This window comes from Topomyia yanbarensis, chromosome 2, assembly GCF_030247195.1.
Source record: "Topomyia yanbarensis strain Yona2022 chromosome 2, ASM3024719v1, whole genome shotgun sequence".
Taxonomy (NCBI): domain Eukaryota; kingdom Metazoa; phylum Arthropoda; class Insecta; order Diptera; family Culicidae; genus Topomyia; species Topomyia yanbarensis.
Genome location: NC_080671.1, coordinates 469,934,095 through 469,949,398, shown reverse-complemented (window position 1 = coordinate 469,949,398; position 15,304 = coordinate 469,934,095).

The following is a 15,304-nucleotide window of genomic DNA, read 5'->3' as shown; positions in this document are numbered from 1 at the left end:
CTTCCGGTTCCGGAGTTACGGGTTGAAGAGTGCGGTCACACAGCAAATTCCCATATAAACTGGTACCATCATGAAATTCAAATGATGTAAAACATATTAAAATTGATGTAACATTACTCTTTTTTGGGGGTCTGGATCACTAATGGTCAATCAAAGCAGCTTTGACCACGTTGGCTACCTATGACGGTTCATGACGCCCCCATGGAACCCGCCATGTTCCTAAGCTAATATCACACCCATTCCACAACGAATTCTCTACCGATTTTTACAAACTTGATTTCAAATGAAAGATACAGTAATGCCATTGACTGCTGCTGAATTTCATTCGGTTCTGACTCTTACTTCCGGAGTTACAGGGGTGTTAGTAAGGATGCACTGGAATTTCCCATATAAATCGGTACAATCGTAATACCTCAGAGGCTAAAAACTATTGAAATGGTCACCAAATTACTTCTAATCGCAAATCTAGATCACTGATTGCCAATCAAACATTCTTTGAATATATTGTCCACTATCGACGATTCCGGAAGTCCGGAATTCCGGGCATATTCCACAATTAAAGTCACATCGGTTCATCGGTGATGACTGAACCGATTTTCTCAAACCAAGTCTCAAATGGAAGGTAAAATATGCAGTTGAGTATTGCGTCGCCGCACCTCCCCCCCCCCGCCTTGTCCTTACACCTTCCTCCTTCATCACTCCCCTCCTCTTGGACCACCCTCATGCCCGCATTTCCTTCATCCACCCCGTATACCGAAATAAGATGATGGATTTCTGACGCATCCTCCACTCCCACTCTACTAACCCCCCATTCCCTACACGTTCAAACCCATTCCACCAACCTTTCCAAATTATAATCACATGAAGATAACATTGAACTCATGCTTATTAAGCTAATTAAATATTATTCTTTTGCCTTTCTTATATAGAAAGGTTACGCAATTGCTCCAAAAACCGACTTCCTAATCGAGGCCCGGAGGGCCGAGTCTCATATAACATTCGACTCAGTTCGCCGAGATCGCAAAATATCTGTGTGTATGTGTGTATGTGTGTATGTATGTATGTATGTATGTATGTATGTATGTATGTATGTATGTATGTATGTATGTATGTATGTATGTATGTGTGTGTATGTGCGGATTTGTTAACAAAATGTCCACATCGGTTTCTCGGAGATGGCTGAACCGATTTTTACAAACTAAGATTCAAATGAAAGGTCTAATATTCCCATAGGTTGCTATTGAATTTCATTTTCAACCGACATCTTGTTCCGAATTACGATTTGAAGAGTATGGTTACAAAACAAAATTTGTTGATTTGTCCACATCGATTTCTCGGAATTTTCTGAACCGATTTTGACAAACTTGATTTTAAATGGAAGGTCCATCAGCTGCTGTTGAATTTTGTGTGGATCCGAGTTCTGGTTCCTGAATTACAGGGTGATACGTACGATCACGCAGCAAATCTTGATTCTAATGAATTCTGCGATGAATGTAAAAAGGGGATTTTTTTCCAAAATGTAAACACAACTGTTGAATTTGTAGATCTAGATCACCAACAGTCATTCAAAGTCTCTTTGGCCACACTGGCCACCATCGACGGATCAGGAAGCATCCAAATTCAGAATAACGGTTATATTGGTTTCTCGAAAATGGCTAGACCGATTTGATCAACTTAGTCTCAAATGAAAGGTGTTCCGTCCCCGGAAACTGATATTAAATTCCATCTCCATCCGACTTCCGGCTCCGGAGTTACGGGTTGTGGAGTGCGATCACACAAAAAACTCCGATTCAAACCGATACCGCGATGAATGCAAAAAGGTGCTCTTATATATACTTAAGTGTAATAAGAATGAAAGACATTTCCATAATGTTATATTGTACGAACCAGCTATTAAATCATAGTTTGGAGAAATGAGAAAGGCACAATTGCACCTCTAGGTGGATTAAAACAGGTTTTTTCAAGTTAAATATACTTGAATTAAATAATAAGCATTTACTTGTTTGTTTAGCTTTCGCAGATGACATATTAATAATAACGAAGTCAGTAAAAGAATTGGACAGCATTGTTATATTATTAAAAGAAGAATTCAGGAAAGTAGGACTAGAGCTAAATCCAAGTAAAAGTGAAATTATTATTAGGGAACCGTCAACAAACAGAAAACTACCATTAACACTACTGATCGATGGAGAGCAAATTAATGTTGTTAAAACGATGAGGTACTTAGGAACATATTTAAGGGAAACTTTGGATAGAGCAAATACTACAAAAATTAGGTATAGACAGGCAACAAACAGTGCAAAGATAGTGATAGAATTTAGGAGAAAATTTAAACCAAGTTGGAAAATTGCCAAATTGATTTATATGACAGTGATTTCTCCAGCCATGACATACGGATTAAAAGGAGCAGCTTTATTGAAAAGAAACAGAAAATCAATAGCAAGGTACGAGATTCAAATAATAAAAGAACTATTAAAATATTCCAGAGATAGACCAAGAGGTAGGATTAAAGTATCAAAATTATTTAAAGGTAAAACAGCAGTGAACAGAATTGCAGCTTAAATATTGGGCACATATTCAAATCCAGAATTATCAGAAACTGAATGGAAAATCTTGGCGAAAACAAAAAATAAATTTAACAGAAAGGTGGAAGAGATATACAACAAAATAGGTAGTGAAGAAGAATCTTGCTCTGAAATTGAGGATACGTAGCTAAATAGGAAATAAGGTATAATTATTAAAATGAATCAAAAGAACAAATAACTATTTTGAAGGGTAAATCAATTCATTTGGCAACAGTAGAAAATCGTATATACTTGCACCGTTATTTCGCTATTTCCATTAGAAATACCGAAATAACTTATTTTAATAAAACCTTTCAGAAATTAGTAAAAATTGCAACATTTGTATTAACAACTTAAAATGTATGCTACTTCATTTCGATAATGTCGTTGACATTCCCTACCCATCTTTCTAATCTAAAACAGAACAATTGTTTTGAAAACCTAAGAATTGCATAACCTAAGACGATTTAAGCTACACTTTTGTGAAATCTCAACAGAAAACAAAATTACGTGTTAGTTGTAACTGATTACTTACGTTTGCCCGGCGGGGGCAATAGGCTTCGGAAGAATTGCGGACTGTCTTCCCTAACTGCAGAACCAACCGAAAATATTTTGTGAAAAGGGCTCTGGCAGTAAAGATTTAAAAAAAAAATATGTTCATACATGCATAATAAGACATGGCCATTTTATTCATTTACTTTGGCTCGATTTGTCGCAACATTAATCCAAACCGCCCTCCAGCGGCAGCAGCTACAACGGCAGAAATCTTTCCTCGATGTTGGTCGCAGGATCGATTGTTTCGTCGTCGACGAAAGAAACCGGTCGGGTTCGGTCCACACCCGGATTGGGCCAACTGATCGACTATGTAGAGCTGGGGCCACCGTGCACACAATCGGACTCTCCCAGTGCAGGGTTGTCGGTCGGTCGGCTTCTGCTTTCACGTGTCACTGGAATAATTATTTTAATTTTAATATGCACACTTTATATTGCTTAATATTTGATACGAAAATGAGGACGAATCCATCGTTTCCATCCTTTTTTATCTTTATTAGGCAATCCATGAGACGTTTCTGATCAGCTGATTATTTATTGTTTACTTATTCTGACGTTACTCCGAGGGGTGCGACGTCCGACAATATCGTTGATTTGATCTAACATCAAACAATTCGGACTAACGAAAGTTGTTTGTCGGACGAGTTTTTCTGTTCGCAGAAGTAGACTTGTTGACAGAACCCATCGCTGAATTGTCAAACAAACGTCTAATGGATGGCCTAATTGATGTCCTGAATGTGAAAGTCGGTGCCGAATGACAGGAGAATATCCGTTACGTAGTGGGACTCAGGACAATGTCAAAGAGTTGGGATTATGGCGTTAAGGGGTATGGGAACATTTTATAGCAAGTTCAAATTTGATTTTAAATTTAATAATAGGGTATATTCATAGTCTTAAGTAATTTAATATAAATTTAATTCATTAGCCTTTATTTAATGGGATAAATTCTGACACCATGTTGGAATAGGAAATGTTAATATTAGTGTTTAAGCTAGTTTAATACTATAGTAATGATAATTTAAATAATTTTATGTTTAGCTAAGGAATAGAGGATAAGATTCATTAATAGATTTATTTACATGTGTTTTTTAATCCAATTGTGCACGTATAAATTGGAAGCAGTCAATGTAACCGGACTCGGAGGTTACATAGTCCAACGAGCTTTCTGTCCCGTTGTTGTTGTGAATCTTTAAAATTTTGAGTATTTTTTAAAGCGTTATGATTGCGATTACAGGGGGAAATGTTGGTTAAATGATATTTTTAAATTCTCCCAATTAATGTTCTATAGCTAAACTATGATCATATTTCCTTAGGAGGCGCGTTTTACCCCATGTTTTCATAAATAATAATGTGTTCGAACCTTAACCAAGCAGGTATCTTAGAGTGGAGTTTTCACAATAATGGAGCTTTTCATTTGTGTAGCCGCGATATTCGCAAACAAAATAACTAAAAAGCACATTGCGTCATTTAGCCGCACACAAAATAAGCCAAACTTAATGTGGATACAATTAATCTGTTTTACGGACCATTATTTAACTGAGTTTATAACATGATGATACATAAAACTTTTTCTCAGTTTGCTCCGAGGACCAAGTATTTTAAATTTCCCCTGGTAATGCAAAAATGCTCTATAAACTCATAAATAAACTTTCCGAAGTAACTCGTATCAAATCATGAACAGAAAATTATATTATCAGTATCCAATAAGCCAACACACCATCTCCTTTACACAACGAAACAACCAGTATGCATTACGGCTTGCCGGAGGAAACAAACACACAGATAAATTCACCACGGTGCACACTGGAACGCGCGCCGTGGTGAATTTATCTGTACAAGCACCTGACGCCACATATAATTTAAAGAACAAGAGAGCATGGTTCTCGCACCAAACCACCCCATCGCCAATCCATTTATTCAGCTCTGAAAAAAATAAGTGTTGTGTGCAAGACACGACCACGATGACATTGAAAATACAGCCAGTTTTATGAGCAAGCAATATTATCCGTGGCCAAATTAAAACCCGTTAATGCCATCGACTGTTTCAGAACTACACACAGGCATGCTATTCACAGCCAATACATGTAGGGATCCTGGAAAATTGCAGACGTTCGTCCACAATTTTTCTTGTCATTATTAATGTTTATGGCACATATTGAATATGACACCAGCGGCCAGGCCAACTGTGCAGCGTACAAAATAAAGATGATTAAAAAATTATACGGCAATCAAATTATTCATTCAATGAATAATTTAATCAACGGATTATTATGAACCTTGAATAAGGAAGAAACGTGGACAACCGTACACAACCGTTTCAATTTGATGGGAGTTTGATAAACCGTTGGGAGTGACTTTGCTAAGAGGGTTAATGTCACTCCTTTAGTCCTAGGTTCCTGGGACGGGACAGAAGTATTTTCCCCTGCCCTGGCTAATGAGCCAGGGTTATAGCGCCCTTACTCGCTCTTCAATTAAAATCGATAACCTATAGTGTGATAAATTCAAGTTTTAAATAAGTTTTATTCAAATCCATGAAATGGGAACATAAATTAATGATGCTCACAAACAAAACCTTACATCTATCTTTAAATACCTGCTATCAAATCAAATGTTTGCCAGCACGATAGAAAAATAACTGGTCATAAACCAAATTATTCGTAAACGAAGAAAGTATAACATATGTATCTTTATATATTCGGTGGTTTAATTAACTCTGAAATGTTCTATATTTGGGGTCTTAAAAAGAACGATTTTAAGGGAAATTATTCTGTTTTGTATGTGGAATCCTGAAAAGGACTATTTGTGGGATACACAAACACGCGTGCTATGGAAAGAAAAATACTAAACTAACTCAGGGCTTTTGGTTTAACAAAAATAACATGCAGAATGGAACAATTAGTCAGCTGCAAAAAAAGGTTTGCCATCTCTTCCAGCCGCACGTTACTTACATCAGATAAATATTTCGAAATGAAAAGAAACAACCTTTCTCTTCAGCATCTAATATGAAATACTGATAGCTTGAAACGTGACATCGGTTTTTATCACTTTCGCACTGATAATGGAAGAACTGCCTTCATGCAGAATAACGAAAAAATATTGGCGGATTCTTTTTGGTACGGCTTTCGCTAGCTGGCAGTGTTGCCACATCCTCCAATTTTCTGAAACATTGCAGAATTTTGAATTATGTTTCCGGAAGACTATTTTTAATAAATCACAGGTTTTCGTTAATTTCAACCTGGAAATGTACTTTAAGTAGCTGCACATTTTTGTATTGTTTCGGAAGCATACATTTAAACAAATAACAGATTGTTGCAAATTTCAGATTGTCAAGCAATGCGCAAGCAACAAATAACGAATATAAACTGCGCTATCTATCGCTGTCAATGATTGGAAATATTCCAATTTGTTCTTTATTGTTTGTTACTGTTATAGCTCTCAAAAGGGATTTTTAATTTAACAATAATAATATGCAGAATGGAACAATTAGCTTCAACTGAGGTTTGCCAACTCTTCCAGCCGCGCGCTATTTACATCGGATCACCCCCAGCGGTAGCAGTGATGATCAAATGCAGCACTCATCGCAGCGCATTGTCAACATGCATGATTGATTGCTACTGCTGTTCTTTACGGCCCGACGTTTGACGGGAGAATGAAGTCGCTCTAGGAATGATATTCTTTAAATAGTCGATGATGACGTCATTTATAGAAGCGTAGTGTGCTGGGTGCTCAAATCTGTCGTACGAGGCGCTATAGGCACGATGTTACTTGCCTGGCAAAAGAGCAACAACTGATTCAAACAGGCACGCGGCACATTTATTTATAACGTTTCGTGTTCGTTTGAATTACTAACCTGCTCCCTATTGACAGCTCTGCCGGGGATAGATTGACTGATGTGTTGACACCACTGGGCAGTCACTGTAGGCAGTCGGTAATACCGCAGTCGGCAAGACAGCCGAACCCATGTCATGTGAGGAAAGAAAAAGAAAACAAAAAGTTGAATCAAAACAAATTAAGAAATTGTGCGTGAGGAAAATAGTCGGAGAATATTCTTTTTTATTGCGAAAAATTAAGTTTAAGTAAAGTAAAAATTCGAAGATTTAGTTGTAGAGCAGTCTACTCTCTGTACTACTGTCGCCGTACGTGAATTTGGACGGCTAGCAAATTGATAGTGCAGCAAGAAGAGGCTTAGAGGAGATTAAATCCGCTGAATATTTTATCTCGCCACCCGAATATCTGTCGTCGTTCGCTGAGTCGGACGACAAGCAAACCGAAGGAGTAGCAGGAGAGAAGAGGAGAAGGTGAAATCAGGAAAGATTCGACATTGGAAGAAGGAGGATACTATTCAAGTAAGTTTGTTATAAAAACAATTAAAACTATAATAAATAACTTAATTTGCAGTTTTTGAGCTGCTGCTGATAGTGCTGCTACAAAAATATAGTTTCTGGTTCATCCGAACAAACTCAAAAATTAAATATCGAGATTTCGGATAACCTCAATCACGATGAGCGAATCGAACATGGATTTCACTATGACTCCGTGTGAAGCTTGCGGGAAGGTATCAACGCAGAACGAGGAGATGATTGCCTGTGACAGCTGTGAGCGCTGGTATCACTCCCGTTGCGTGGAAGTTACTGTGGCGACAAAAAAGGACACGAAATGGTTCTGACCCGAAGATGGTTGCCAAGCAGTTTCCCAATCTTACCAGAAGCAGAAGAAGGCAAACCGTTCGAAGAAGAATACGGAGGAATCGGACCGATCGAGCGCGAAATCCCTCGAGCGTCAACCTCCGACCTTGCCACCATCCGTTGCTGCAAAAATCAGAGCAATGGAAGCGGAGAAGAAGCGTTTGGAGGAGGAAATGGATGCGGAATGTTTGTTGCGGGAAAGGGAGATTGAAATGAAGAACGCTTTGAAGGAAAGAAGGATGCGTTTAGACCGTGAGCTGCGCGAAAAGGAGCTGCAGAAAGACCGAGAGCTTCGTGAACGGGAGATCGAGGAAAAAAGCCTTCAACATCAAAGGGAACTGCAGGAGAAGAAGGAACATCTTTGCCACATAAGGAAGATGGAAGAGATCCATCAGGATCAGATGTCCTTCGTAGAGGAACAGTTGAAGGAAGCGCTAATGGTGAACAGCGGACAGAAAACAAAATCGGTCGCTGATCCCCAAGAAGGATTTTCCGGAGCATCCGGCGGAAAATCTACCCCATTGCGTCCTCCGGCGTTCGGAAAATTGACGGAAGTTAATCTGAAGATGTTTGCACAGAACGCCGAGGGCACCAGTGATGAAGAAAATCGGTCGGATATTACAGATGGCGACGAGGGCTGTGACGACGAAAACGGCAAAAGAAACCGGAGGCCAATAGTTGATACAACTCCATACGGGCTGGGGCAACAGCGTGCCGGACCAAGCAGGGCTCAATTGGCTGCGAGAAGTGGGCTTACAAAGAAGCTTCCAACATTCTCGGGGAAACCAGAAGAGTGGCCTCTCTTTTTCGGCGCCTATCAAGCATCCAATGAAGCCTGTGGATATTCTGATGTGGAAAATCTGGCGAGACTTCAAGACTGTCTAAAGGGTTCAGCACTGGAGTCCGTCCGAGGCCAGCTTCTTCTTCCAAAGTCGGTCCCACGAGTTATCGCAAAACTCCGCCAGCTTTATGGACGCCCAGAACAGTTGCTGCAAAGCCACCTTGAAAAGGTACGCAGGCTCGAGCCACCAAAAGCTGAAAAGCTAGCCAGTTCCATACCGTTCGGCAATGCGGTCGAGCAACTGTGCGAATACTTGGAAGCAGCGGAACTCACGCTCCACTTGGTGAATCCGATTCTCATCCAAGACTTGGTCAGCAAACTTCCGGACGGGGAAAAGCGTCAATGGGTGCAGTATAAGCGAAAGAAGAATCCAGTTACACTTCGAACGTTTACGGATTTTATTTCGAGAATCGTGGCAGATGCTTGTGAGGCAAATGTCACTTTCGAGTACAAACCGGATGCAAGGTTTGCCGCAGGTACGAGTGGAAGAAGCAAACCGAAGGAGAAGGCAGCACTCTATAGCCACTCCGAGGTATAGTGTTCCAGCGCTGACGGGTCCAATCGGGCGCAGCAAAAGCCGTGCAAGGTGTGTCATCGAACTGACCATCGTGTGCGATTCTGCCAAGACTTCAAGGACTTGTCGTACGGCGATCGCATGAAAGTAGTGACAAGATGGAAGCTGTGTAAAGTTTGCCTCAACGAACACGGTGGTCAGTGTCGTTTTAAGATTCGTTGCAATGTGGGTGACTGTAGGGAGCTGCATAATCCACTAGTTCATCCAGTCACAAGCGTGGTCGGCATGAGCGCACACATTCTCTCGAGCAGCACGGTGCTGTTTCGGATGGTTCCGGTGCAGGTACATTGCGGAGGAAGATCAGTGGCAGTACTTGCCTTTCTGGATGAGGGAGCATCAGTTACTTTGATCGAGAACAAACTGGCAAATCGTTTGGGACTTGTAGGCGTGCAGGAGAAACTCACCATCAAGTGGACGGCAGACGTCACACGTGTGGAGAAAAGCTCTAGGCGGATGAGCGTATGGACTTCGGCGGTTGGTGGGACAAGTCGTGACAAGTTCTTGCTTTATTCTGTTCGTACGGTCGAGAGGATGCTGCTGCCTCATCAAACGTTGAATGCCGAAGAGTTGTCAGCGAAATTCGAACACATACGAGGCCTGGCAATCTCATCGTATGATGGCCGTCCGGAAATATTAATAGGGCTTAACAATATCCATTCGTTTGTCCCGATAGAAGCGAAAGCCGGAACTACAAACGAGCCGATTGCAGTTCGCTGCAAGCTCGGCTGGACAATTTACGGACCGAGACAAGCAGATTCAGCGCTGACAGGAGGCTATCTAGGGTATCGTCAAGAGGTATCCAATGAAGAGATTCATGACCTTCTAGAGAGTCACTATGCGTTAGAAGAATCGGTGGTGAGTGTACAGCAGGAATCGGTTGAAGACCAACGGGCTCGTTCGATATTAGAGCGAACCACGAAACGCGTGGGTAATCGCTTTGAGACCGGACTTCTCTGGTAGATGGACGACGTGTATTTCCCGGATAGCTATCCCATGGTTCTCAAGCGGACGAAGCAGCTAGAAAGAAAGTTGGAGAAATCATCGGAATCGTACCAAAACATCCGGGATCAGATTAAAAGGTACCTGGAGAATGGATATGCTCATCTAGCCACAGAATCAGAGCTGGTTGGCACCGAATGTGACAAAGTGTGGTATCTTTCTCTCAATATTGTGTTGAACCCAAAAAAACCCAACAAGGTCCGAATAGTATGAGATGCTGCTGCAACTGTGCAAGGAGTTTCACTAAATTCAATGTTGTTGAAGGGACCTGATCTACTCGTGCCATTGGTGTCGGTGATCATTGGGTTCCGCCAACGAAGGATTGCCTTTGGCGGGGATATCCGAGAGATGTATCACCAGCTGAAAATTATTCCCGGGGACAAGCAAGCACAACGTTTCCTCTTCCGGGATAACAGTAGTGAGCCACCGAAAGTGTACGTGATGGACGTTTGGGTCGACGTGCTCTCCGGCGTCGGCGCAATACATCAAGAACCGAAATGCAGAAGAGCATGCGGCACAATATCCGGAAGCTGCGGGGGCAATTATCAATCAGCATTATGTCGATGACTATTTCGACAGTGTTGACACCGTCGAAGAAGCCATAGAACGTGCAAAGCAGGTGAGTCACATCCATAAACAAGGCGGGTTTGAGATTCGCAATTGGGTGTCGAACTCACCGGAATTTCTGTCAGCTCTGGGAGAGGAGAAACCAATGGAACCGGTACTCTTTAACTAAGATAAACAGGCATGTAGCGAGCGTGTGCTAGGAGTATTCTGGGATCCGGAACGGGATGTATTTGCGTTCACCATAAAACACCGTGAGGATATAAAAGCGTACCTGTACGACGGTGAGCGACCGACGAAGCGGATAGTATTGAGTTGTGTGATGGGGTTTTTCGATTTTACAATTCATGGTAAAGTAATCATTCAACACTTGTGGCGGAACGGTTGTGAATGGGACCAACTAATCGACGACAAGGCTTGGTTAAAGTGGAAACAGTGGACCGACTTGTTGCCGCAGGTAGAAGCCTTGCGAATCCCGCGATGCTATTTAGGGGATGCTGTATCGACCTCGGTCGACTCGCTTGAATTGCACATTTTTAAGGATGCGAGCGAGCATGCTTACGGCTATGTTGCATATCTGCGTGCTGTCGTGAACGGATCGGTACAGTGTAGCCTGATCATGTCCCGCGCAAAGGTGGCTTCGCTTAAGAGACAATCGATCCCTCGGTTGGAGTTGATGGCTGCGGTTCTTGGGGCCAGGATGAGTCAAACGATTCTATCGTCCCATAATTTACAGATCGCACGCACCTTTCTTTGGACCGATTCACGAACAGTTCTTTCCTGGCTGTATTCCGATACGCACGGGTACAAACAGTTCGTCGCATTCAGAGTTGGGGAGATTCTGGACTTGACGAGATTGGTAGACTGGTACTGGGTGCCATCAAAGCAAAACGCTGCAGATGTTCTCACCAAATGGGGCCGTGGTCCACCATTACAGAATGATGCGGAATGGAAGAACGGTTCGTATTTTCTGTATCAATCGCGCGATCAGTGGCCATGCACTGGGCGAATAGATGAGACGAACGAAGAAGCGCGAGGAGTCGTGCTATGTCATGCGGTGGTCGACGCTGCAGCTGTTTCTCGATGGGTAAAGCTGGTTAGAGTGACTGCAACGGCAGTGCGCTTTATTGCCAACATTCAGCGTAAGAAAGCCGGGTTACCAACCGTTACATCCAAGGCCACGAAGATCCAGCACAGACACATAAAGGATGAGTACTTGACTGTTCAGAAGCCACTTCAGCAGGAGGAACTGAGAGAGGCCGAAACCATTCTGTGGAAGCAGGTGCAATTTGACAGCTTTCCGGACGAGATGAATGCGTTGATGAAAAACCTACAGCATAAACCAAGTCTGCCACTTGCAAAAATTGAAAAATCTAGTTGCCTCTACAAGTTGTCGCCGGGGATGCAGAGGGTGTGTTGAGAGTACGAGGCAGGCTGAAAAAGAACGAGTCAATCCCATTCGACAAAAGGTATCCGATAATTCTGTCCAGGAAGCATGAAATAATAAAAAAGTTGATCCTGCATTTCCACGAGAAGTACGGCAATGCGAATCGAGAAACCGTTATCAACGAATTGCGGCAGAAGTTTTGGATACCAAATGCTCGCGCTGCAATACAGCAAGTGACAAAAGAATGCGTGTGGTGCAAGGTGAATCGCTGTGTACCTCGCATTCCTATGATGGCACCGCTGCCGGTTCAACGCATCACCCCTCACTTGCGTCCCTTTAGTGCAGTGGGTGTTGATTACCTGGGTCCTGTCGAGGTCACGGTGGGGCGTAGGAAAGAGAAGAGGTGGATCGCTTTCTTCACGTGCATGGCGATAAGGGCCGTACACCTGGAGATAGTTCACAGCTTGACTACGCAATCTTGCTTGATGGCTATCCGACGATTTGCATGCAAGCGAGGAGCTCCGGAACAAATTTTTTCGGACAATGCTACCTGTTTCCATGGGGCGGACATAGTGATGAAGAAAGCGATGGAAAAGATTAACAGTGAGTGCGCTGAAAAGGTCTCATCGACTGCAACCGCATGGCTCTTCAATCCTCCTGGGACACCACATATGGCGGTGTTTGGGAATGGATGGTGCGATCCATCAAAGAGGCTCTGCGTGTGCTAGATGATGGCCAAAAGCTAACGGACGAAATCCTTTCAACAACGTTGGCTGAAGCTGAGGATATCATTAACACTCGTCCATTGACATATATCCCACAAGAATCAGCCGAGGAAGAAGCTATAACCCCCAACCATTTTCTCCGTGGAACGGTGACGAGTGCGGACGTGCGAATGGGAGATTCTGTGGGCATCGCAGATGCTCTACAAAATAATTACAAGCGGTCACAGTATCTCGCCAACAGATTATGGGAACGTTGGTCGAAGGAATATCTACCAACTCTGAATCATCGACCAAAGTGGATAGAAGATCGAAAGCCATAGCAAGTTGGAGATTTAGTGTTTGTGGTTGATGGGAAGAATAGGAAGAACTGGGTACGAGGAAGAATACAAGAAGTAGTCAGAGGAGCGGATGGAAGGATTCGTCAAGCGGATGTAAGAACTGCGGATGGGAAGGTGCATAGGCGTACGGTGGTGAATTTGGCGGTGTTGGAGATTCAGGATGGTAAATCCGGGAATTCCGGAGAAATTTCCGGATGTTACGGGCTGGGGTATGTTGACACCGTTGGGCAGTCACTGTAGGCAGTCGGTAATACCGCAGTCGGCAAGACAGCCGAACCCATGTCATGTGAGGAAAGAAAAAGAAAACAAAAAGTTGAATCAAAACAAATTAAGAAATTGTGCGTGAGGAAAATAGTCGGAGAATATTCTTTTTTATTGCGAAAAATTAAGTTTAAGTAAAGTAAAAATTCGAAGATTTAGTTGTAGAGCAGTCTACTCTCTGTACTACTGTCGCCGTACGTGAATTTGGACGGCTAGCAAATTGATAGTGCAGCAAGAAGAGGCTTAGAGGAGATTAAATCCGCTGAATATTTTATCTCGCCACCCGAATATCTGTCGTCGTTCGCTGAGTCGGACGACAAGCAAACCGAAGGAGTAGCAGGAGAGAAGAGGAGAAGGTGAAATCAGGAAAGGTTCGACATTGGAAGAAGGAGGATACTATTTAAGTAAGTTTGTTATAAAAATAATTAAAACTATAATAAATAACTTAATTTGCAGTTTTTGAGCTGCTGCTGATAGTGCTGCTACAAAAATATAGTTTCTGGTTCATCCGAACATGATGTATGGGAGTTTTCACGTTTTCGAGATCTGTTCATTTTTGCTTGTTTTTCAATAGTGTCATTTTGAAATACAAAAAATGTCACGTCATTTCATGATTAGAATCATCAGCGCTTGGCGGCAGTCCTGGTATCTATTACCTACCATCGAAGAATGTGAGCTGACATGAAACGCAGCAGCTGCTACGCTTACAACGTCAGAACACAAACTAACGAATTTTTCTTGTATTCTCTTTTTATACGCGTCGCAGCTCATTCGATGAAAAACAGCCAATCCCAGCAACGCTTGCTTTTTGAGCGAATTGTACCAACTAATCATGGATCAGATAATTACTACTTTCATAAAATCCATTATTTCCGCTATTTTTAGTAATTGTACATACTACCGTATTGGATACAAAATTGTTGTACATATTTCCAATCAGATAGCGTAATAATCTTATTTTTTTCATTCAGTACAAAGGCGTTTAAAAAATCGGGTAAAATTCTGGCAGAAAATTTTGAAACGGGACCCGTATATTGAAACGTTAGAAGTATTCTACTTCAATAATTGATTGTTCCATTCCACAAGACTTTATGCATGCATGATTGATTAAATTGTCATAGAGCAGATTATTTTGATTACAGAGAGATTTTATGTGCTTAACATCTTTCTGCCTAACTGCCTAATGGCCGGACATTGTTGTCGACGTAATGTAAAAAATAAATTATATTAGCGCCTAACGGCTACCCCACATGATCTCATACCCATCTTCAAAGAACTCGTTGCTGAAACTGGAAGGGGAGCATTTTCTTGATCAACAAGCAGCAGAGAAGCAGCGTTTGTACGTGGGTAGGGAGAACAACATTCGCCAACAGATGACAAGCCGGACGAGTGTGTACTCCCGCGACGGTATGAGTCGCGTAAACGATTGAATAAAGGATGTCAATACGCTTCAGAAGGAAGGACAGATGGTCGATTCGGTTCCAAAACACTTCAACCCACAACAACTTTCAGTTCATAACACTTCTGACAGGGCAGGAGATCATCAGGATATTTTGAATGTGCAGTAGAGTGGGACACAGTTACATGAAAAAACAAAAACTTTATCTCCGAACAACTTCCTCGGTTCCATTTGGGTCCTAGAATAACTGTCCAAATGTTAAGCTCGGTCGGAGAAATTATATTTTTGCTAATAATTCAATTTTTGGTCTTTCGACTTAAGTGCCAATACCTTATTTAGGACTGGTTGTATCCAACGGGGAAAAACGATCGGAAATGGTGAGTGAAGTTAAGCAATCATGTGAAAAAAATCCCCC